This window comes from Benincasa hispida, chromosome 11 (genome assembly GCF_027475165.1).
Source record: "Benincasa hispida cultivar pf3 chromosome 11, pf3_genome.v1.1, whole genome shotgun sequence".
In the NCBI taxonomy this organism is placed as follows: domain Eukaryota; kingdom Viridiplantae; phylum Streptophyta; class Magnoliopsida; order Cucurbitales; family Cucurbitaceae; genus Benincasa; species Benincasa hispida.
Window position 1 is genome coordinate 5,185,968 of NC_143488.1, and position 24,753 is coordinate 5,210,720.

The following is a 24,753-nucleotide window of genomic DNA, read 5'->3' on the forward strand; positions in this document are numbered from 1 at the left end:
TCATGTCACCTATGGTCATTCTGGTAAAATGTAAGTCTCCATTATGAACGGCGTTATATAATGGGACTAGTCATTTCATGGTTAGGTCTTATACAAACTCCTTTGTATATAATATCCTCACTCACATGTCTCCGCTTGAATGATAAGGATCATATCATTTGTAGCACTTTACAACAATTGTAACATCTACAAAGCGGGCCGTACTCATAGTGTCACTAGGATAAGGTATCCAACCTTATCCATCTACTATAGATCATTTAAATTATCATTAAAACATGATCTACCTGTATGTCTCTACATACATGTTTAAGCTACAAAAGATAACCTTGGATGTTAGTTTATTGGTTTGTGGGTTTATTGCTAATAAATATTAAATAAAATATCTCATATTTTATTAAATAAATAAAATATTTGTACAATACAATTACAGACTACAAGACCCTACTAGATTTAGGGCACCGACCCCAACAATCTCCTACTTGTCCTAAAGTTGTAGGGTGTACAATATAAAAGTATACAAGTGCATAAAACAATAAAAACTAGGGTATAATGGGCGCCTAATACAAAATCTCCCACTTGCCCTAGACTATATGTGGCTTGTCCCATAGACTCATACTCTGTAGGTGACCCTCAAATACCTTAGCCTTGAGGCTTTTGTAAATGAATTGACAACGTTGTACTCCGAAGCTATCTGCATGACGATCACGTTCTCTCGATGCACAATCTCTCGAATGAGATAATACTTCCGCTCTATGTGCTTCTCATGTTTGTGACTCCAAGGTTCTCGGGAATTAGCCACAACACCACCATTATCATAATAAAAGGTGATGGACTTTGACATATTTGGAACCACTTTCAGATCAGTCAGGAATTTTCTGAACCATACAGCTTCCTTAGCAGCTTCACAAGCCACTACGTACTTAGTCTCCATGGTGGAGTCAGCAACGCACCCTTGTTTGGTGCTCTTCTAGACTACTGCTCCTCCGTTAAGAGTGAACGTTGATCCTGATATAGATTTTTAGAATCTTTACCAGTCTGAAAATCAAAGTTCATGTATCCTGTAAGGATCAAATCCTTATAACCATACACGAGCATGTAGTCTCTCATTCTCCATAGATACTTGAGGATGTTTTTAACCGCGGTCTAGAGATCAAATCCTGGATTAGACTAATATCTACTGACTATCCCCATTGCATAGCAGATATTAGATCTAGTACATAACATCACATACATCAGGCTGCCAATTACCGATGCATAGGAGATCTGTCTCATTTCCACAACCTCTTGAGGTGTCTTAGGAAACTGCTTCTTAGACAATATAACTCCATGTTTGAAAGGGAGTAAACTTCTATTGGTGTTCTACATCACAAAATTTGACAAACATCTTATAAATGTACGATGATTGAGACAAGGCTAATGATTTTTTCTTTCGATCTCTAAAGATCTGAATTCCTAAAGCAAACTGAGCCTCTTCCAATTTTTTCATTTCAAATTAGGTCGCTATCCAGTTCTTAACTTCAGTTAGTAGATCTAATACAACACTAGAAAAGCTACTGAACTGTTGATGATCCTCTTGTATACATAAGACTTATCAACATTCTGATCAAAACCATAAGATTCCATCAAAGTACACCCTTTGGATTCTCACTCTGAGAATATCGAGAACTTCGAGTGGTGGTGTCGTCCTCGGTTGCTGTTGGTTCGTGCACTGCCGATCGTGTAGACGACCGTGGTGCTATTAGATAACTGTTTGCGGAACAATAAGAAGCGTAGAGAAGTTCGCTTCCGCTGGATTGAGTTTGATTGAAGAAAGTCTTCAATTGGTACGTTTACTCGGTCTTTTGTATTTTATTTGTTAAAGGATTCCAGTAATTAGTGTTACAATACATATCTGTTTGTTAGAATGTATGTGTGAAATCAGAAAGATCCTCTTCCGTTCATGGATTCTCTTGTTTAAGAGATCCTTCACCGTTAACTGTCGGACACTCCACTAAAGACCGACAGTTGCACTCTTCTCATTACAGATATATTTTTGTGTTCATTGGATATAACCAATCAACAATATGATAACCCTTCACAGATTGCTCGTAAGTACAGTTGGGCCAATTTACCGTTTTGCCCCTGTAGTTACATCTAACTCCTTAAGTACCACTGATTCCTCTAATGAACAATACATCATAGTTATACTATGAGTGAACACCATTCAGGCCATGAGAAAGTGTATGGTGCCACATCGTTCAAGCCCCGGAATCAGTCTTTAAAGGAGCAATCTATCTACTTACCCCTACTTTGGGGAAGGAGTGAATTCTATCTTGTGTAGCTAAATTCCCAGCTCCCCAATTAGACGAATCCTCAAAGTGTAGGTTTGAGTCGGCAATCTAGCCACTCGCACCCATGCAAATCAAAGGACCACCCTTATAGGCAGGAGTTCTCAATTCACTCAGGATTAAGGTCATGTTACATATGGTTATCATAGTGAAATGAAAATCCCTGTCATGAACGACATTATATAACGAGACTAAACACTTCGTGGTCCGGTCTTATACAAACTTCTTTGTATAGGACACCATTGCTCGCATGTCTCTACATGAATGATCAGGATCAGACCATCTGTAGCACTTTACAACACTTGTAACATCTACAAAGCGGGCCGTATCTGTAGTATCACCAAGATAAGATTTCCCTCATGTATCCATATACTACAGATCATTTAGGTTATCATTTAAGGCATGATCCACTTGTATGTCTCAATATAAATGCTTAAGTCACAACGATAATGAGGGAGAGATCTTAGTTTATTGGTTTGTGGTAAATGCAACTAAAATATTTGATATTTCATAGACAACAGGGAAGAAAATATCTCATATTATTACATCACAAGCCTTTGTTTATACAAGTGTTTACAAACTACAGGACCCTATGAGATTTAGGGCATCTTCCCCAACAAGGAGAACCTTGAGCGGAAGTGGATCGATCAAATTCTATAAATTATCGAATGCAAAATTTACAGTAAAAATACAACTAGGCATTTAAAATTAAATTACAACATACTTTAAACGAAAATGAGTTTCAAGAAACTTCACCTTTGGAGAACCTTTCTTCGTGTATCTCTCTCGAACAGTCACGAACAGCTTGAAGAATTTCTTCAAGAAATAACTCGAACCAAAACTGGATACTACCACAATAGAATCTTCAGTATTCTCAGGGTCAGAACCCAAGAGTGGTGGGCTCTGACTATTTTGGATTAGAGGGAAAGGTTAATGTGTGGAGGAAGAAGATTGAGAGCTTTCTCACAAGACAAACTCACAGAACTTTTCTGTAAATCTCTTAATCGTTCAACAACAATCATACAGTAGAAGAGAAAGAAAAACTATTTTTCTTTTTATTCCTCTTGCCATAAAAAACATAACTACCCATAAAGTAGGTAGAGAGAGAAAATGGGGAAGGGAATTGTAACTCCCTTTTTTATTATTCAAATAATAATAATAATAATATAAATAAATATGATAACTAACTTATCATATTATATTTATAGTAAATTATATGTTATATCAAATATAACATATAACCTATAGTTTAATATTGTATCACATACAATATAAACTATAATTTCTTTTCTCTATTATATAGCATTTAATATAAATCTCATTAATTTAACAACTATGAATCTTATTCATAGAAAATATATTTGAATCTCATTCAAATATTTATTTTCCCCCATTAAGCTATAATGTATCAAATACATTATGATAATTATATCATATATAATTGAAACAATTTAATTATATCATATATAATTAAATCCCTCTATTAATTTGAACAATTCAAATTAATCCAAAAACCAATTCACAACTAAATCCTATTGAGCTACCAAGGGGACCTTATGGAACTGTAGCTTGAAGCTCAAACGGTATGTGAATAATTAATTAAACTCTTTAATTACATTATTCACCATCCGTTAACTGTCGGGACTCCACTAAAGACCGACGGTTGCATTCTTCGCCCTATAAATATATTTTTGTGTCCATTGGATATAACCAATCAACAGTACGACGACCCTTCACAACTTGCTCGTAAGTACAACTGGGCCAAATTACCATTTTTCCCCTGTAGTTATATTTAACTCCTTAAGTATCATTGATCCATCTAATGAACAATAGATCATAGTCCTACTATGACTAAACCCCTCTTGGACTAGAAGAGGGTGTGATGTCACATTGTTTAAGACCCGGAATCAGCTCTCAAGGGAGCAATTTATCTACTTATCCTTGCTTTGGGAAAGGAGTGAATTCCATCTTGTGTAGCTGTGTTTCCAGCTCCTTAATCAGATGAATCCCTGAAATGATAGGCTTGTTGAGTCGGCGATCTGACCACTCTCACCCATACAAATCAAATGACTGCCCTCATAAGCAGGAGCTCACAACTCACTCAAGATTCAGATCATGTTACCTATGCCATGCCTGTGCAAGACAATACAAAAGAGTTGAATGGAGAGTGAAAGATCATGTGAAAATGGAATTTAAGTAGGTGAATGCGTCGGTTAAAGATAATTGCACACAACTGATGTAATGTGGATGAAATGGGATGGGTTGCTTATCTTTCTGTTCATGTGTTAGACATCATTCAACACTTCTCAATGCGAATTACATACACGCCTATCTCTAGGGTGCATACGTCTAACTTAGAATGCAAGAAACACTAGTAAATCTATCTCTAGCTGTACTAGGCATTCTACTTAATGCGGCTTAGCTATTCTTTCGAAAAACTAAGTAAAGAAGCTCTCACCAAGTTGTCAAGTTGGTTTAGGCGTTGGAACAGAATTATGCATGAAGTACTAATGCTTTCAACATAGACAGAAGATAAACAATAGCAAAAGTGATGATCAAATATATGAATTATATAAAGGATCAATGAGTCTTTACAAAGAGCTTTATTCAGTCAAAATGAAATGGAAATGATATTAAGAGAGAAACTGAGTCAAGCCAAAGAATACAATCTCTTGTAGTTCGTTGGCTCAATCTTGTTGTGTACAATCACTTTAAAGAGCCGAGGACAAAGTATCTTTCTCAAGAATAACTTTCTCCACTCTTTGGCTGCTGGTGGTGGTGGTTCTCAGCTCCTTTGATCGTCTTACACCTCGGCACAACTTGTACAAACTATAACTAAGTCTACAAAATTACAGAGAGTATGGAGCTTCTCATTATCCGAACTCATAATTCTGGAGGGTCTTCAAGTATTTATAGGCGTTGGTCTTGTCCACTTGGAGGATGGGCTGCATTTAAGTCCATGCCCTGGTCAGCATTAAACTCCATGTCCTGGTTGGCCGTCTGACCTCTGGAAGCTTTCCAGACGCCGCCTGCTGGTGGAAACTTTTCAGACGCCGCCTATTGCAGGTGCCCATGCTTGCAAGTGGTGATGTGACACAATCAGCCCGGAGCAATGAATCTTCTATGCGTTGAATTCCCTCTGACGCATGGCTCATGTGTTAGTGCGTTTCGTGCGGCACTTGTCTAATGCGTTATTGTCAGTTCTTGCGTTGAAATCCTGCAAAGTAGTGCATTAGCGCCGCAATTTTTAGTGATAAACTTCTTTTACATGAAATTGCTATTGGTTAAGTAAATCCATGCATCTCTATTAAAATTGAGGAGAGTTTATCATAAAAAAAACTAATTGTTCTAACTTAAGAGCAAAGATAACTTGTATTTTTACAAGTTATCAGTCATCCTAGTGAAATGTAAGTCTATTATGAATGGTGTTACATAATGACACTAAACATTTCGTGGTCCGGTCTTATACAAACTCCTTTTCATAGAATATCCCCGCTTGTATGTCTAATACATGGATGATCAGGATCAGATCATTTGTAGCACTTACAACAATTGTAACACTTACAAAGCGGGTCATACTCGTAGTGTCACAGGAGAAGGTACCCAGCCTTATCCATATACTACAGACCATTTAGGTTATCACTTAAACATGATTCACCCGTATGTCTCCACATACATGTTTAAGTTACAAAGATAACCTTGGATGTTAGTTTATCGGTTTGTGGTTAATGCAACTAAAATATCACATATTTTATAGACAAAGTGAATAAAATATCATATATTTTATTAATCACATAATGAGTTTGTTCATATAATATTTATAAACTATAGGACCCTACAAGATTTAGGACATCAACCCCAACAGGGAGATATATTTTTATTTAATTAAAATTAAATAAAACTATTTATTTAATTTAACTAAATAAATAAAAACCAATAACCATTTAAATATGATTTAAATGGTTCTCTCTCATATAACCTATAGTTTTAATGTATATCTAATGTGCATTAATTTTTTAACCTATAGTTTTGATTTAATTAGTTAAATAAAATAAAATAAAATAAATAAATTAATTAATTCTTCAATTAATTAATCATCCAATTAAATATCACATATTTAATTTAATTTTTTATTTGAATCATATTAAAAAAACACTTCTCTCACTTAACCTATAGTTTTAATGCGTATCCAATGCACATTGTTTTTAACCTATAGTTTTCAATATGAATCTTATTCATATTAAATTAATATTTGAACTCTTTTCATATATTTTATTCTCTCATTTATTATTTTTGAATCATATCCAAAATTGATAATAAAGTCTAAAATTAAACTTTATATTAAAATGTATCAACATACATTAAAAAATTCCAATTCTGAATTTGAACATTTCAAATTCAATTTAATGACAAATTACCTCAATATCCTTTATAAGCTAGGAAAGGGACCTAATGGACCTACAGATCAGGAACTCCAACAATAAGAGATTAATGGGCTAAACTCATTAACCAAATTAATTAATATTCGTTAATTGTTAGTACACTTCACTAAAGACCCACAACTGCATTCTTTTCACTACAAATATGTTTCTGTGTCCACGGATATAGATCAATAACAGCAAGTTGGTCCTTCACGAGTGTTCGTAACACTAACTGGGTCAAATTACCGTTTTATCCCTGGGTTACCTTTACATTCTTAAGTACCAATGCTCCTCTAATGAACAACTTGTTTATGGTCCGACCATTAAATAAAAACTCCTCTCAGGCTAATGAGAGGGTAGAGTCCTTTGTTCAAGTTCTAGAGACACCACTTAAGGGAACACTCATCTACTTACTCTAAAGTCGGAAATGAGTGAAATTCAGCTATTATGATTATGTTCCCAGCTACCCACTCGATCTTATCCCCAAAATGGTAAGCATATTAAGTTGATGAACTGGCCACTCTCACCCATACAAATCAAAGGACAATCCCTCGTGAATAGGAATTCATAATATATTCAGGAGTAAGACTAAGTTGCTTAGGTCATCCTATTGAAATAGAAACCTATTTATTAATGATGATCATTTATTTACATTCACCATCTACGAGTTTTAGGGCATAAAACCCAACAGTATAACCCTTTGCCACAAGTCTATCTTTGAAGGTTTGTACCTTCCCATCAGCACCCCGTTTTCTCTTGTTGATCCATTTGCAACCTATAGGTTTTACCCCATCAGGTTGATCTACAAGATTCCAAACTGAATTGAAGTACATAGACTTTATTTCAAGATCCATAACTTTGATCCACTCATCTTTGTCAACATCCTCCATTGCCTTATTGCAAGACAATGGATCCTCAACAACTTCATCAGCTACCATAGCTAGGATTTCTGTTAAACCCATATAATGGAATCACGGGTTTGCAACCCTCCCACAATGTTGAGGTTTCCTCAATACTTGAGATGGATTTGACCTACTAGATGATCCAACTTCAACAACTGTTGTTAAAGTGTTAGGTTCTTCAACAACTATTGTTGAAGTTTCAGTAGTTTCTTTGGAAATTTCATTCAATACAATTTTATTGCGGGACTCGTGCTCCCTTATGTGGTTTTCTTCTAGAAAAGTAGCGTTTGTCGACACAGATACTTTATTTTCCTTAGGGTCGAAAAAGTAACCACCTCTCATTCCTTTGGGATAGCCTACAAATAGGCACAACTTTGAACGAGGTTCCAGTTTCTTAGGATTTTCCTCAAGCACATATGCTGAGAAACCCCATATTTTGAAATGAAGTAAGCTAGCTTTACAACTATTCCATAACTCCAAATATATTTTCGTAACATTTATGGATGGAACACAGTTCAAAATATACATCGTAGTCTGTACTGCAAAATCCCAAAATGAATCAGGTAAGGAAGCGTAACTCATCATAGACCGAACCATGTCCAATATGGTTCGATTTCTCCTTTCTGATACACCATTTTGCTGAGGTGTACCAGGTGCTGAGAGTTGGGATACAATTCCATTCTCTATCAAATTGTTCTGGAATGTAAGATCCAAAAACTCTTCACCTCGACCAGATCGAAATGTCTTAATTATTCTATTAAATGCATTTCAACTTCAGCCTTAAACTCTTTGAACTTTTCAAAGGATTCAAACTTATGTTGTATTAAATAAACATACCTATACCTTGAATAATCATCAGTAAAGTTGATGAAATATTCAAACCCTCCTCTTGCTTTTACATTCATCAGACCACAGAGGTCTGAATGTACAAGCTCTAAGGGTTATTTGCCCCTATGACCTTTTCCAGTAAAATATCTTTTAGTCATTTTGCCTTCAAGGCATGACTCACACACAGATAAAGAGCTTTTTTCTAATTCGCTTAGAAGTCCATTCTTTACTAATCTCTCAATTCTATTGAGATTGATGTGCTCTAATCTTAGGCGCCAAAGTTGGGCATTTTCTTTTAAGTCTTTTATTTTGAGTTACTACAGTTTTAAAAATTTTAGTGTTAAGGAGGGCTTTAGTCACTAACAGTCTTAGCACGTAAAGATTATTTTCCAGCTTAGCAGAACAAATATCAATACCATTCTTTGGAATAAACACTTTATTTATAGAGAACTAAATACAATAATTTTGTTCTAACAAACACTTTACAAAAATTAAGTTCATTTTCAAACCAGGAACAACATATACATTTTCAAGTAAAACATATTTATTCTGTAAAGTCAGCTGGAGTCTTTCTGCTGTCACAGTTGAGACGACGTGCTCAGTTCCAACACGTATCGTCATCTCCCTAGCTTCCAGTTGTCGCGAGGTACTAATTCTCTAACATGAAGAACAAACATGGTTAGTGGCGCTTGAATCATCTATGCAGAATCATCATTCTCCACTAAATAGGTCCTCAATACAAGTAAATTATATTTACCTTGCTTGGCCTTCTTCTTTTATGCTAATTATTTGTGACAATTCCTCTTCTAATGTCCCTCGTGGTTGTAATGGAAACAGATTCCCTTTGTAGCCTTGGTCTTCTTGCCCTTCTGGGCAGCAGCTGGTGGGTTAGCTTTCCCCTTTTCACCTTTATTCTTCTTTCACTTTTTGGTGCCAGAAGAAGAAAACATAAACTTAGTTCTAGAGAACGATCCTCTGTAGAACCCTTTGAGGATGAAACAACATTTTCTTCTCCCTTTTGTTCCTTGTTTTTCATCAAGGATTAAAAAGTCTGAAGCTCATTGAGCAAGGTGGTCAGGTTATAGTCAATTCTCTTCATAACAACATTGCCACGGAACTGTAGGAAACTTTCATGTAAAGATTCCAAGATAAAGCTAACCTGACTAGCTTCATCAATGACAGACCTATTCATCTTTGCCACGTTTCTCTAACAGATGCCCCCTTCTTGCATATGGGCATTGAAGAACTGTTTAAGAGTGTGGTGCTTGAGTTGTGCGGATGGTTGTCCTAACATCCCCCCAAGTACTCTATGATCTCATGGGCTCATGCTTTTTTACCAAGACTTCTGAAAGGCTTGGTAAGATATATGCTAGGGCCTTCTCATTTTCCTGGTCCAACACTTGTATGCCTCTCAAACATTTCAAGTGGTATTTGGAGCAGGAATAGGAGGACAATCCTCCATAAGGAAAAAACAGAGGTCATAGATGATCGGTATAGTGTTGATTGTATTTTTTTCAAGTTATATAATTATTGTCCGTTAGTTTGTCGGTGCCGAGCAGATTTAAAATCGCGGAAGTCATAATTAATAAATTTCTTAAATCATACAAATTATTTATATTAGTATACCATGCATTAACCCATTGGAAAAAAAAACAATCAAATTTAGTAAAATAATCTGATGCACCCTAAGTGACATTTATTTTTCAATGATGCTTTAGTGAGACAAGACAAAAACCACCGTAGGGTGATCAGATGCCCTTTCATAAAATGAGACTATCTCAACTAATAGACAGAACAACTCCTAGTTACTGTAACTATCAGTCATCATTGTTCGATCCAAAAATTATTAAACTCACTTAATATTTCTTGTAAGTGTAACCCCTCATTTTAAATTCTAGAGTTTCACTTTAATGAGCCAACAGTAGGGAAAAACCAATTGGGGCAAAAACTAAAGCAATCCTTATCCATTTCTCGAGTTTGAATAAAGCATCATGCAAAATGCCATCCGTAGGGTGACACTCAAGGTGACTCGAGGTCGAGCATGAAACTTTACTTCAAAATAATGAGAGAGACCGAGGGATCAATTGACATTTGTCCCACTCCCACTTACTATAAACGCTCTCTCCATTCACCTTGGTATTGATCTATACAAACACCATCCATAGGGGGACATCAAAGGTAACTCAACGCCGAGTATAGATCTCATGGTGTGAACATTTAGGGAGAAGTGTATAGAGGAAAAATGAAATATCATACACCCCATTTTCCTCCCACTGAGTGTTTTACCTAGGGTTAATTAACTTAGGAAAATTCGGCTACTAATTTTTATAAGTGTTATTTTAATTTGCCCAAAAGTAACACATACTTTGGATAGTTAAACAACTTTGATTAATGTTTATTAAACATTTTAATAAACTTTAATCAAACATTGCATGCTTGTAACAAATCTATCTAATTTACCTTTCAAGGTAGGGATGTTATGTTTCTGTCAATTTAAATACCCCAGCCTAGACAGAACAAACCTTAGACAAAAGGTCCCTTATAGATACATTTATTACAAATTTTATCTTTTAATTAAGAATCAATTTAATCCTATTAAACTGATTAAAAAATAAAACTTAAATTTCTAATCTCATTAGAAAAGTGATCTTAGGTCTATATGAATCATATTTTAAAACTATTTTAAAAGATGATTTTAACCTAAGGTTTGCATGCAATTCTAAATTATTGATTTTAATTTCTAATTTATTTAATTATAACTTTTATAAAAAAATGAAATTAATTAAAATCATTGCATGTGAAAGCATACTTAGGTAATATTATAACAATTATAAATACCCTAAAGTGGTGACATGTTTCATGCAATTCCATTTCATTACAAACATACATAACATTTATATAATAAAGTAATGAAATAAATAATAACATACATCCAAACATACATCCATACACTATATTATAACTCTTATAATATAATTGATGCATGTATATGTTGTTAATGCATGCATGCATATATTATAACATTTATACTATATGATGCATAAGCATGCTATATTAATCAAAACATGCAATTATATATATATATATATTATATCACTTATAATATAAATGATACATGAAAATAAATATATAACCTATGGTGGGATTTAATACTATATGATATACAATATGGCATATATATTTAAATAAAAATCATACATCAAATGCATAATTAATAAAATAATTATTGGATCAGGAATGGACACTTAAACAATTAATTAAATTAATATAACAATTATATTAAATTAATTAATCAAAGTAACTAATTATTACTTAAATGAATAGTCAACCGGTTCAAAACAAGCAAACCAGACCTTGAACTGCTCGAACCAGACCATCCAGCCTCCAAACCGAACCTGAATTGCTTGAACTGACCGAACCGCAAGTGAATCAAATGAGCTACGAACCGAACCGAACAAGAACCCGTTTGTTTTTTTTTTTCCGTCTCAGAGTGTTGTAACATTGCGAAAAGAACAAAACATTGTTTTTCTTCGCGGCGTTGCAACGGCTAGGGCACAAGTACAATCTCCACTGTACAACCGCGATCTCCTTCATTTCTCCATTGAAATTGGTCTCGAATTCTCCAGAACACGATCGAAACATCCATGAACGAACCAAGAACACAAAAATACAGACTCAATCACAATTATATGCCCAAAACATGGGCCTTTACAAATTAAATTGTAAAAATAAAGCGATAAAACAAAGCGACCAATCCCGAAAACATCCAATAATTTTAAACCGAACACATTCTTAAACATTCATCACATGAAAATATAGAATGCTTAAGTTCCATCATTAAATTGTAAAATTAACTCTAAAATTTTGGATAAAAAATTGGGCAAAAAACCTCGCTCTGATACCAACTGAAAGAAACCGTTGAAGGTCCTTGAGCGGAAACGAGATCGGATCCAAATCCCAAATTTTATAGAATCACAATTTTATAAAAGAAACATAAACGATATGCATTTAATCACAAAATCAGTATGTTAGAAAAAACAATTAGGAAAAAGAAATAATAATTGGGAGATGAAAACTTACCCTTGAAGAACATTTTCTTGACGTTTATCCTCTCTGCCAAATGGCCACGAACTCGAAGCCTTAATTTAACTCAAATAGCCACCACTAAAAGGTGTCTTCTGTATTCTTTAGGATGAGAATCCCGAAATTTTATGGGATCTGGTTTTTTGGAAGAAGAGTGAAATTGAGAGGAGTAATGAGAGGAGTAAAGAGATTGGAAGGGTTAGGATTTTTTTCTTGAGAAAACTTCTCTGTATCTTTTTTTTTTGCAGGAACTCCAGATAGAAGAAGGTGATAACAAACTGAACTACACACCCTTCAATCTTGCATGTATAGAGAGAAAAAAGAGGAAGGAGTTACAACTCCCTTCCAAAAATAATTTTCAAAAATAAAATTAATAAATAAAAATAATTTTAATAGAAACATTAATATATATTTATATCATAACCACTTTATCATATAATATATATTAAACTATATGTTATATCAAATATAACGTATAACCTATAGTTTAATATTGTATCTAATACAATGTAACCTATAAATCCCGTTTATATTAAATTAAATTATATGAATCTAATTCACATAATTAAAATTTGAATCATATTCAAATATTTATTTCCTCTCAAATAAACTTTATATTATAATGTATCAAATACATTATAGTAATTATATCATATATACAATTAAATTAAATTAATTATATCACATATAATTAATTTCTTCAACTATTTTGAACTATTCAAATTAATCTAAAATTGATTCTCATAAATCCCTATTGAGCTACAGATGGGACCTCATGGACTTGTAGCTTGAAGCTTCAACGTTACTTGAATAATTAATTGAACTCTTTAATTAATTTAATCAATATCCATTAACTGTCAGGCATTCCACAAAAGATCGATAGCTGCACTCTTTGCACTACAGATATATTTCTGTGTCCATTGGATATAACCAATCAATAGTGCGACAACCTTTCACAAATTGCTCGTAAGTACAACTAGGCCAAAATTACCGTTTTTCCCCTGTAGTTACATCTAACTGCTTACGTACCACTAATCCCTTTAATGAACAATAAATCATAGTCCAACTATGACTAAACCTCTCTTAGACCAGGAGAGGATGTGGCGGCACATTGTTCAAGCCTTGAAATCAGCCATTAAGAGAGCAATTTATCTACTTACCTTTACCTCGGGGAAGAAGTGAATTTCTTTTGTGTAGCTGTGTTCCCAGCTCCCCAATTAAATGAATCCCGAAATGGTAGGCTTGTTGAGTCGGTGATCTAGTCACTCTCACCCATAGAAATCAAAGGTCTGGCTTCATGTTAGGAGTTCACAACTCACTCAAGATTTAGGTCCTATGGTCATCCTAGTGAAATGTAAATCTCCGTTATGAACGACGTTATATAATGAGACTAGTCATTTCGTGGTCAGGTCTTATACAAACTCCTTTGTATGGAATATCCCGTTCATATGCCTCCGCATGAATGATCAAGATCAAATCATTTGTAGCACTTTACAATAATTGTAGCATCTACAAAGCGGGCCGTACTCGTAGTGTCACAAGGAAAAATTATCCAGTCTTATCCATCTACTACAGACCATTTAGGTTATCACTTAAACATGATCCACCTGTATGTCTCTACATACATGTTTAAGCTACAAAAGATAACCTTGAATGTTAGTTTATTGTTTGTGGGTTTATTGCTACTAAATGTCAAATAAAACATCTCAGATTTTATTAAATAAATAAAATATTTGTACAATACAATTATAAACTACAAGACCCTACGAGATTTAGGGCACCAACCCCAACACTGGGGACTCGATTTAGTGATTGGATCACAAACCAATTTTTCATTAGAGGATCAGTGGGACTTAAGGAACAAGATGTAATCTCGGGGATAACATAGCTTTTGACCCAGCCGTTATTATGAACAACCTGTGAAGGGTTGACTTACTTATTATGGTTAGATCGAGTGGACACAATTATATTTATAGTGGGGGGAGTGCAGCTACTAGGCTTTAGTGGAGTGACCTGGTAGTTAATGAATGTTGGTTAATTAGGTTAAAGAGTTTAGCCAGTTAATCTCGGATCGTTGGAGCCTATGATTTGTAGGTCCATTAAGTGCCCCTACTAACTCACAAACAGATTAAACATGAGAATAACGTGATGAGAGATTTTGAAACATTCAAATTCAAATTGAGGGAGTTATTAATTAAATGTGATATAATTAAACGTTTAATTATCGAATTAAACGAAATTGGAGAATTGGATAATATTTAAATATGATTTAAATATTAAAATTACATGATAGGGATTCATGTTTATGGAATTGATGTTTCAATAATTTAATATTGGATATTAAATCATTATAATTAATTAAATTGTTTAGTTAAAGAATTAATTCTATTATAAATTAATTGTTGAATTAATTTTGTATAAAATTAATGTTTTTTTTATTTAATATTAAATATAGAATTAATATTTTACAAATTAAATTTTCTAAATAATTCTAAAAATGAGTTTCAAAATCAAAATAAAAATTATATTTTAATTTGAACTTCAATTTTAAATGAAAAATTACATGAAGTGGGTTTTCCCCATTTTAAGTCACAATTCCACCCAAATTCTCCTAGCAGGAGGTGTCAAGTGCAATAGGATTGCATGCTTGATCTGAATAAAACTATTTTCACTTCAGTTGAAATTGGGTCATGCAAAATGAATGTTTTTAGAGTTGGAATTGAAGAAGGGTTCTTCAATTTTTGAATTAAAAACCAGTCATTTTGTTTCAAAGTCTTCCTTAAATTCAGCTCATCTTGAATCCCACAATTCAATCTAAGGTTTTAGAGAATAGTAGGAAAAATCTAGTGGTGGTCTACATCCTTTTGGAATGAAGAATCTAGCTGGTTTCGTGGATTGAAGAAGGTCTTTAAAAGTAACTTCTTAAAACCCTATTTTCTGTTATGAACCTTCTTTCTTAATTGTTAAAATTGATGAATTAAAGTTCTTAATGATTATGTTTGCTTCCATTAATTGCATGCTAAATCCAACACTTCTGATCCCTTTTTCCTCTCCAAATTCTGTGAAATTGCATGCTTAATTAAATCAAGTATTTATGTTTCTTTTCTCTATTCTTTCATGTGTTCTGTAACATAAAATTGGGATACTGATCCTTTCCGCACAGAGTACCATCTATTCTTTTAGACATATTGTTCACTTAAGTGCTAACTTCGGACTTTAAGAATGAGGCTTCACCCTCTCACTGGCCCGAAAGTTGAATTTATTTATGGTTAGACCACAAACAGAATCGTTCATTAGAGAATCAGTGGTACTTAAGGTACAAGAGGTAATTATAGGGGTAAAACGAAAATTTGAGCTGTAGTTACGAACAATTTGTAAAGGGTTGATTTACAAAATATGGTTAATTCAATGGACACATATATATATCGTAGTCCATAGGAACATAGTTATGGGTCTTTAGTGGAGTGTCCCATAGTTAATGAAGGGTGATTAATTTAATTAAAGAGTTTAACTAATTAATCATGTATCATTGTAACTTATAATTGTAGGTCTATTAGGTCCTTCTATTAACTCATAAACAGATTCAATAAGGATTTTAAAGTGGAAGAAATTTTAAGATGTTCAAATTATTTTAAGGGAATTAAATTGTATATGATATAATTGATATAATGTATATTGATACATTATAATATATAGTTAATGTTGAATAAGATTCAAATTAAGTTACATAATATGAGAATGTTAGTATTTGAATAGGATTAAAATATTAATTTAACATGAATTAGATTTATATTTAAATTATATTTTAAAACTAATGTGAATTGGGATTCATATTAAAACTATATATTAAGAGAGATTATGTATTTTAAAATATGATCTATATGTACATTAATTTAAATATATGATATTTTGTTAGATTAATTAAATTGAATATAATTAATTTAATTAATTAATAATTCATTCAAATTAATTAAATGAGTTTAATTAAAATAAATTAATTAACTCCCTTACATTCAAAGAGAGTGGAATAGTAGGGTGAGGGGAGTTACAACTCCTCTCACATATTAAATATCAAGAGTTGCATTTTGCAAGAGAGGTTGGGAAATTCAATTTTGTTTTCTCCTGTAGAATTTTTTTCACTAACTAATCTCTCTCACTCCCTTGTTCTCACATTCTACAGATAAGATTTATCTGACAAAATCTATTTCCCCTTCCGTCGACTTTAAAAAAGGATCCCACCATCCTCATTATCTAAAGAGAAAAGCAGAGAAGACTAGTGGTCATGTCATGTTGTTCTTGATCGTGCTGTAATTTTTAAGACCAGGAGAAGAGAAGCTGAAGAGATTCTTCAAAGGTATTATTCTTATTCACTTCAATCTTGTAGAAAGCTTGTTTAGCTTTTCTTCTCTATTCTATAATTATTCTGTAACAAGAATTTGGGTAAAGGTGATGAAAAACTTTAGCTATGGGATTCAATTCATTCAATTGGTATCAGACTTCAACCATTGCTTTGAATTTCTACCGAATAGTATGGTGGGTTCATTTATATATTGGATGTATGGGAATGGTTTGCTTAGTAATTATTTCCAGTATTGGCACTTTGATTACATTTTCTTTTTTCTATTGATGAGATCAATGTAAGGGCCTGGTGTTTTGAGCATTTAAAATTGTGTTATTGAGTTTGTAAGTTCAAGTCTTTGAGTTTGGTAAGAGTTGCAGAAGAAGGAGATAAAAAAATGAAACAATTCAGATGAAGTTTGATGTAGAGAACAACATTCTGTGCTGGAGCATAACGCACAGTGATGTTGAGTTGTGCTTTACGTTGTGGCATAGAAGGCCCAGCGTAGCAATGCTAGGCAACAACATTGCGACGCTGTGCTGTAGCGTAACATTACGCTTCGGCAAGAAAAGCTAGTGTAGCTATGCTCTGGGAAGAGTGTCGTTACGCTCCAAGAAGTGGTGTCGTTAGTGCACGCGTGCGAACAACAAATCGTGGGAAGTTTTTTTTTTTTTTTTTGTATTTTTAAGTTTATTTTTTTTATAATTGAATTAATATAAATTAGTTATATTTATTTAAATATTTTGTAGGGTGCCAATATTTGATCTATTAATATTTTATTATATAGTTTTAATATGCATGAGATGTATATTTAATTATAATGTTTAAATGATGCATATTGTATGCTATATAGTTTAAAATTCCACTTTAGGATCAAACATGTTCATGTATCATATTAGTATATAAGGGGGCGTTTGGGATAAGGAGTTAGTTATTATAGTTGTATTCTATTATAGTGTGTTATAATAGTTTGTGTTTGGGGTGTTGATAATTTTAGTTTGAGTTATAATAGTATGTGTTTGATGTGTAAACTATTTTAGTTTGAGAAAGAAATAGTAAACACTGTAGCAAAGAATAAAATAATGATGAATGTAAAATAGTAAAAACTGTAGTAAATGGTTACTGTAGTAAATGAGAGATTTGTAATAGTGTTGACTATAGCTAATTGAGAGTTTTGAAATGGTATTTACTGTAGCAAGAGGTAGTTATTATAGTTTTAAGATGACCCTTGTCTCGCCCTTGCCCTCCCCTAAGTGTTATATAATATATATGATAGCATGATTTGATATTTCATTAGTTTAATATAAAAGTTGTACTATTTAATGAAATTGCATGACCATGCATATTTTATATTTGATATTTATGTGTAAGATGTATGTTATATAATATGCATGTTATAATATAATTTTTATATTATATAGTTTAATGTATAATTAAAGTATGTATATTATATAGTTTTCATTTTCATTAATATTTATATAAATGTTATATTAAGTTGAGTGAAAATAAACGGTTCATGAAGCATGATATTACATAATTTAAAATAATATAATTGTTATATTAGTAATGTTATTAGATGTATGTTATAGGTTTTATTAACTCATTAAAATAAAATTGTTATATGTTTAATATTATATAAATTAAAATCTACAATAAAAAGTTGCATGCAAACATAGGATTTTAATTTATTTTTTTTAAAGAGTTTAAAAATTGGAAATTAAAACTTTATGATAAAATTTTTCTAATAAGATTAGAAATAGGTTAATATTTTATTTGTTTTAATAAGATTAAAATAATTTAATAAAAGATTAAATTTGTAAAATATGGACTATAAGGGACCTTTGTCTATTTGTCTAAGGATTGAGGTATTTAAGTTGACAGAAATGGAACACCTCAAGGGAATCGACCCGGAAGGTGAAATAGTCAAGATTTTATAAGCATGCAATAATGCATTAATTCATTAAAGTGTTTGGTGAATTAAAACATTATGTTAAACTATCCTATATAAGTGTCATATTGGGCAAACTTAAACATCACTTAGATAAACGACTTAGCCTAAGTTTAACTAAGTAATGAACCTTAATTTGGAAAATACTTAGTGGGAGGTGAAGTATATTTGATATACATTTTGTTAGGGTTGATGCCCTAAATCTTGTGGATTTCGTAATTTGTAAATTATTTATTTAATAAAATAAAGTGTTATTTATTCGATATTTAGTCTGCATTAGCCCATTCCAATAACTTAAGATCCAAGGTTATTTAATGTAACTTAAACATGTATGTAGTTGACATACAACTGGATCATCTTTAAGTAATAACTTGAACGGACTCTAGTTCATGGATAAGGTTGAGTACCTTATCTTGATGACACTATGAATACGGCTCACTTTGTAATTGTTACAATAGTTGCAAAGTGTTATAAATGATCTAATCTTAACCATTCATGTGGAGACATGTGAATGGGAGTATCCTATATAAAGAGTATGTATAAAATCGTACCGCGAAATGATTAGTCTCTCTTTATAACACCGTTACTTGAAGAGACTTACATTTCACTAGGATGGCCATAGGTAACTTAACTTTAATCTTGAGTGAGTTGTGAACTTCTGCCTATGAGGGCAATCTTTTGATCTATAAGGTGAGAGTGGCCAAGTTTCGTTGACTCAATAAGCCTACTAGTTTGGGAATTTATCTGAGTGGGGAGTTGGGAACACAACTACACAAAATGAAATTTACTCCTTCCCGTTTTGAAGGTATATAGATGAATTGTCTCTAAAGGGATGATTCTGGGTCTTGAATAATGAGGCGTCTCACCCTCTCATTGGCCAGAGAGGGGTCTAGTTTATAGTTAAACTATAACTAATTGTTCATTAGAGGGATAAGTGGTACTTAAGTAGTTAGATGTAACTAAAGGATAAAACGGTAATTTGACCCAGATATAGTAACGAAAGATTCGTGAAGGGTCAACTCACTGTTGATTGGTTATATCCATGGACACAAAAATATATCTATAGTGCAAAGAGTGCAACTATCGGTCTTTAGTGGAGTGATCGATAGTTATTGAATGTTGATTAATTTAATTAAATAATTTAATAAATTAATCTTGTATTATTGGAACTTTTAATTTGTAGGTCCATAAGATTCCCTTTCTAGCTCATGAAGGATTAAATAAGGGATAATTATTTTTTGGAAAGATTTGAATTGTTCAAATTATTTGAAGGAATTAAAGGTGTTAGTTATATTAATATGATTAATATAAAGTATAATGTATGTTGATACATTATAGTATATAGTTAATTATTTATATGATTTATAATTAAAACTATATAATATGTGAGAGATATTTGAATAAGATTCAAATATTATTTTTCTGGATAAGATTCAAATATTATTTATCTTTCGCATAACTCAAATCCAATAAAAAGATCCGAGATTATTTAATGTAATTTGAATAGTATGTTGTTGACATACAAGTGAATTGTTTTCACGGAATAACCTGAAAGGTCTACAGTATATGGATAAGTTTGGGTGCCTCATCCAGGTAACACTATGGAGCCCATTTTGTAATGTTACAATTGTTGTAAGTGTTACAAACGATTAAATCCAAATTGTTCATGTGATGACATGCAAGTAAGGGTATCCTATATAATAAGTCTGTATAAGACCAAACCATGAAATATAATCTCTCTTTGTAACATTGTTAATTGAAGAGTTTTATCTTTCAAACGACAACCATGTAACTCGATCTCAATCCTAAGTGAGTTATGAATTCCTGCTCATGAGGGTCGTTCTTTGATTTGTATGGGTGAGAGTGGCATTAGCTGCTGACTCAATATGCCTACTATTTCAGTGACGATACCGAGTGAGAAATTGAGAACATAACTTCACAAGATAGAATTCATTCCTTCCTAACTTTAGGAAAAGTAGACAGATTTTTTTCTTAAATGCTGACTCTGAGATTTGAACAATGAGGTCTCATCTTCTCACTTGCCCCAAAGGGACTTTGTTTATGGTTGGACCATGAACAAAATTGTCTATTAGAGGATCAGTGGTACTTAAGGTACAAGAGGTAATTGTAGGGGTATAACGGTAATTTAATCTAGCTGTAATTACGAACAAGGATTTAAAGTGGAAAAAAATTTGAAATGTTCAAATTATTTTAAGGGAATTAAATTGTATATGATACAATTAATATAATCTATATTGATACATTATAATATTTAGTTAATGTTGAATAAGATTCAAATTAAGTTATATAATATGAGAATAGTAAATATTGAATAAGATTAAAATATTAATTTAATATGAATTAGATTTATATTTAAACTATAGTTTAAAATTAATGTGAATTGAGATTCACATTAAAACTATAGTTTAAGAGAGATTATGTACATTAGAATATGATTTATATGTACATTAATTTAAATATATGATATTTAGTTAAATTAGATTTAATTTATTTAAATTAATTAATAATTAATTCATTTTAATTAAATGAGCTTAACTAAAATCAATTAATTAACTCATTGTAGGGGAGTGGAGTAGTGGGTAAGAGGAATTACAACTCCTTCCACATATTAAATATATAGAGTCTGCAATTTGCAAGAGAGTTTGAGAAATTCAAATTTTTTTTCTCTGTAGAATTTTTCTCATTAACTGATCTCTCCCACTCCTTTGTTCTCATATTCTACAGAGAAGATTTCTTCGCCAAAAACTATTTTCTCTTCATTTGATTTCCAAAAAGGATCTCACCATTCTTCTTGTCCAAAGAAAGTAATAGAGAAGATCGATGGTCTTATCACGCTGTTCTTGACCATGTTGCAATTTTTAAGACCGAGAGAAGAGACGTTGAAGAGATTCTTCAGAGGTATTATTCTTCAGTCCTTCAATCCTGTAGAAAGCTTGTTTAGTTTTTCTTCTTTGTTCTATATTTATTTTGTAACAGGAATTGTGGTAAAAAACGATTAAACGCTTTCGCTATCGGATTCAATCCCTTAAATGGGATCTTGTTGGAATCAATTCAGAGTTCCTTCATGTCATTCTAGGGAAGGATAAAGGTGAGGGTGGGACTGCTGGATGATCGACACGATCTACATGCACAAGAGGACCAGAGCGACAATGATCAGGTTAGGTGGGCTAGCCCTTGAGATGGCTGGCTGGCTCTATAGTGTGATGCCACCCATTGCAAGGGTGGTATCGGTTGGGTACTTCAAGACCATAAGGGAGTGCTCATTGTTGCTGGTGTAAAAGCTATGAAAGAAACTTATGATGTGTTGTATGTTGAGACTAGTGCAATTGCTGAAGGACTCGATGTGGTGATTGTGAGGGTGTATCTAGCTTTAATGGTGGAGTCAGATTGCGTAACAATTATATGCTTGTTGATTGACGAGGAAGAGGTGCTTACTTTAGTTAAATCAGTAGCGGAGGAGATCATGTCATCGAAGACTCAATATGAGGTTCAATTTCATCACATTTGACGTTTTCAGAATTTAGTTATAGATGGGCTGGCCCGTTGGGTGGCGGTTAGGTCAATCTCAATGTTGGTAGGATCATTTTCCTATTTCATTGTGTTGTCTTGTTGAGATTGATATAGCCAATTTATCTTTGTGATTGTTGAAGAGTCATTACAGGAAATCACACTTCTCCCGACACCCCAAATCGCTGGGAAAAGGTGGAAACTACGTCGGAAGATCCTCTCCTGAGGATAGATGGATCATCGGGAGTTTAATCGGGAAAAATCCATCGGGAGAGGATCTCTCGAAGCAAAAAATAGGTCGTCGAGAGTTGTTCTAGTACTCCCGACACATGGAATAGGGTGTCGGGAGTTTCTAGAACTCCCGACGTATAATATACAGCGTCAGCAGTTCTAGGAACTCCCGATGCCCTATTCTATGCGTTGAAAGTTCTAGAACAATCGACGACCTGTTTTATGCAACTTCCAACGACCTATTTTATGTGTCGGGAGTTCTAGAACAACTCCCAACGACCTGTTTTATGCGTCGGGAGATCTAGAAACTCCCGATGCACTGTCCTATGCATCAGAAGTTCTAGAACTCCTAATGACTTGTTTTATTCGTCGGGAGTTACGGGAACTCCCGACATGCTAAAATATGCGTGGGGGAGTTCCTTCATTGGTTGAATATTGGCTTTTAAATTTTTTTAATTTATAATTTGTAATTTTTTAAAATTTGATCTGAATAACCTGTAAAACATCATTAACCAATTCAAACAGATTTACATAATAAATAAAACAAAGAAAACGAAGTCCATACTATATCAAATAAATGAAAAGTTACAAGATCCTACAATAAAACAAAGTCAATACTAAATAAAAGAAATTTATTTTCAGAAATACATGGAAGAAATAAAATGAAAATAACGTCAATAAATACAGAAAAGAAAACAACGTTTGGAACACAGCATCTTGAACAATCACTCAACCTCATCTCCGAACGATTATAACCGAACGAACAAACCCCCCACAACACGTTCAAACTTCATAAACATCCATAAACACATAAAAACTCTAGGTTCAACCGCAGAACGAGTAAAACGAGTATAATCAAACTCTAACCACCCCCATGACATTCCCGACGCTCATAAACGTAAAAAAGACACAGGAAAACCTACAAGTTCAACTCGTAAATGATTATAACCGAACTCTACCCACCCCCACAATATATTCAAACTTCATAAACAAGAACGAACACACATAAAACTCAAACTTTCTCCTCAAAACAATCTAATCCAAACTCGATCCACCCCCCACAACACATTCGAACTTCATAAACATTCATACACAAAAACTCCAAGTTCAACGACAAAACGAGTATAATCAAACTCTACCCACCTCCCACGACAAACATAAAACTTCTGATAAACATAAAAAAACAGACAAAAACCTTCAAATTCAACTCCAAAACGAAGAAGGGGAAGGGGAAGGGACGCGGTGACGGCAAGTGGGCAGCGGCTAGGTTTTTCAGTTTGGGTTAATGGGGAAGAAGGGGAAGGGGAAGGGATTGATTTGACATATACCAAATTGGATCTCCTGATGACGATCTATGACCGTCGGGAGATCCTCGAGAGTTCCTAAGGAACTTTCGACGATTAAATAACGACATTGGGAGATAGGTTCTATCTTTGACGGTTCTTTAGCGCGTCGGGAGATAGGTCCTATCTCTAATGCCATTATTTAATCGTCGGGAGTTCTTTAGGAACTTCCGACAGGCCCTTACATTGTCGGGAGAGACCCTATCTCTCGACGATCGAGCTCCCGACGATAGATTTAGGCGTTGGGGGAGCTCCTTTTTTTTGTAGTGAGTGTTTGTCTTTAAAAAAACCCCACCTATGAGATTTTAAAATATAGGTCAACATTAACTCATGAATACAAACATTTGAAATTATATTACTCATATATTCAATGATTAATAACATAGATTTTTTGTTTATAAAAAACTTGTAACAAAGATTCTAATGGAATAAATAGAGAATTTCAACGTTCTAGAATAGAAAGGAATAATATGAAAGTTCAGTAAAATATTTTGAAAGAGAATTAAAAGTAGAATTTAAATATATTTTCATTATGGTTTAGAACTTATTTGGTTTCCTTTTTCTCTTTTCTCTAAACTTTTGAATTTCTAGTGTTTTATTTTCAAATATTCTATTATAATCTCTAAACTTTATATAAAAAAGTATACTTAACAAGATTCAAAATCCATTTAAAGAAAATCTGCATAATTTACACGTGCCTACAAACCTTTGTGGATGTTGATATTTAGTAATTTAGTAAATCACCAAAATACATGTCTATGGTTATTTTTTTTGGTTAATGATTTTATTCAAAAATAACAATA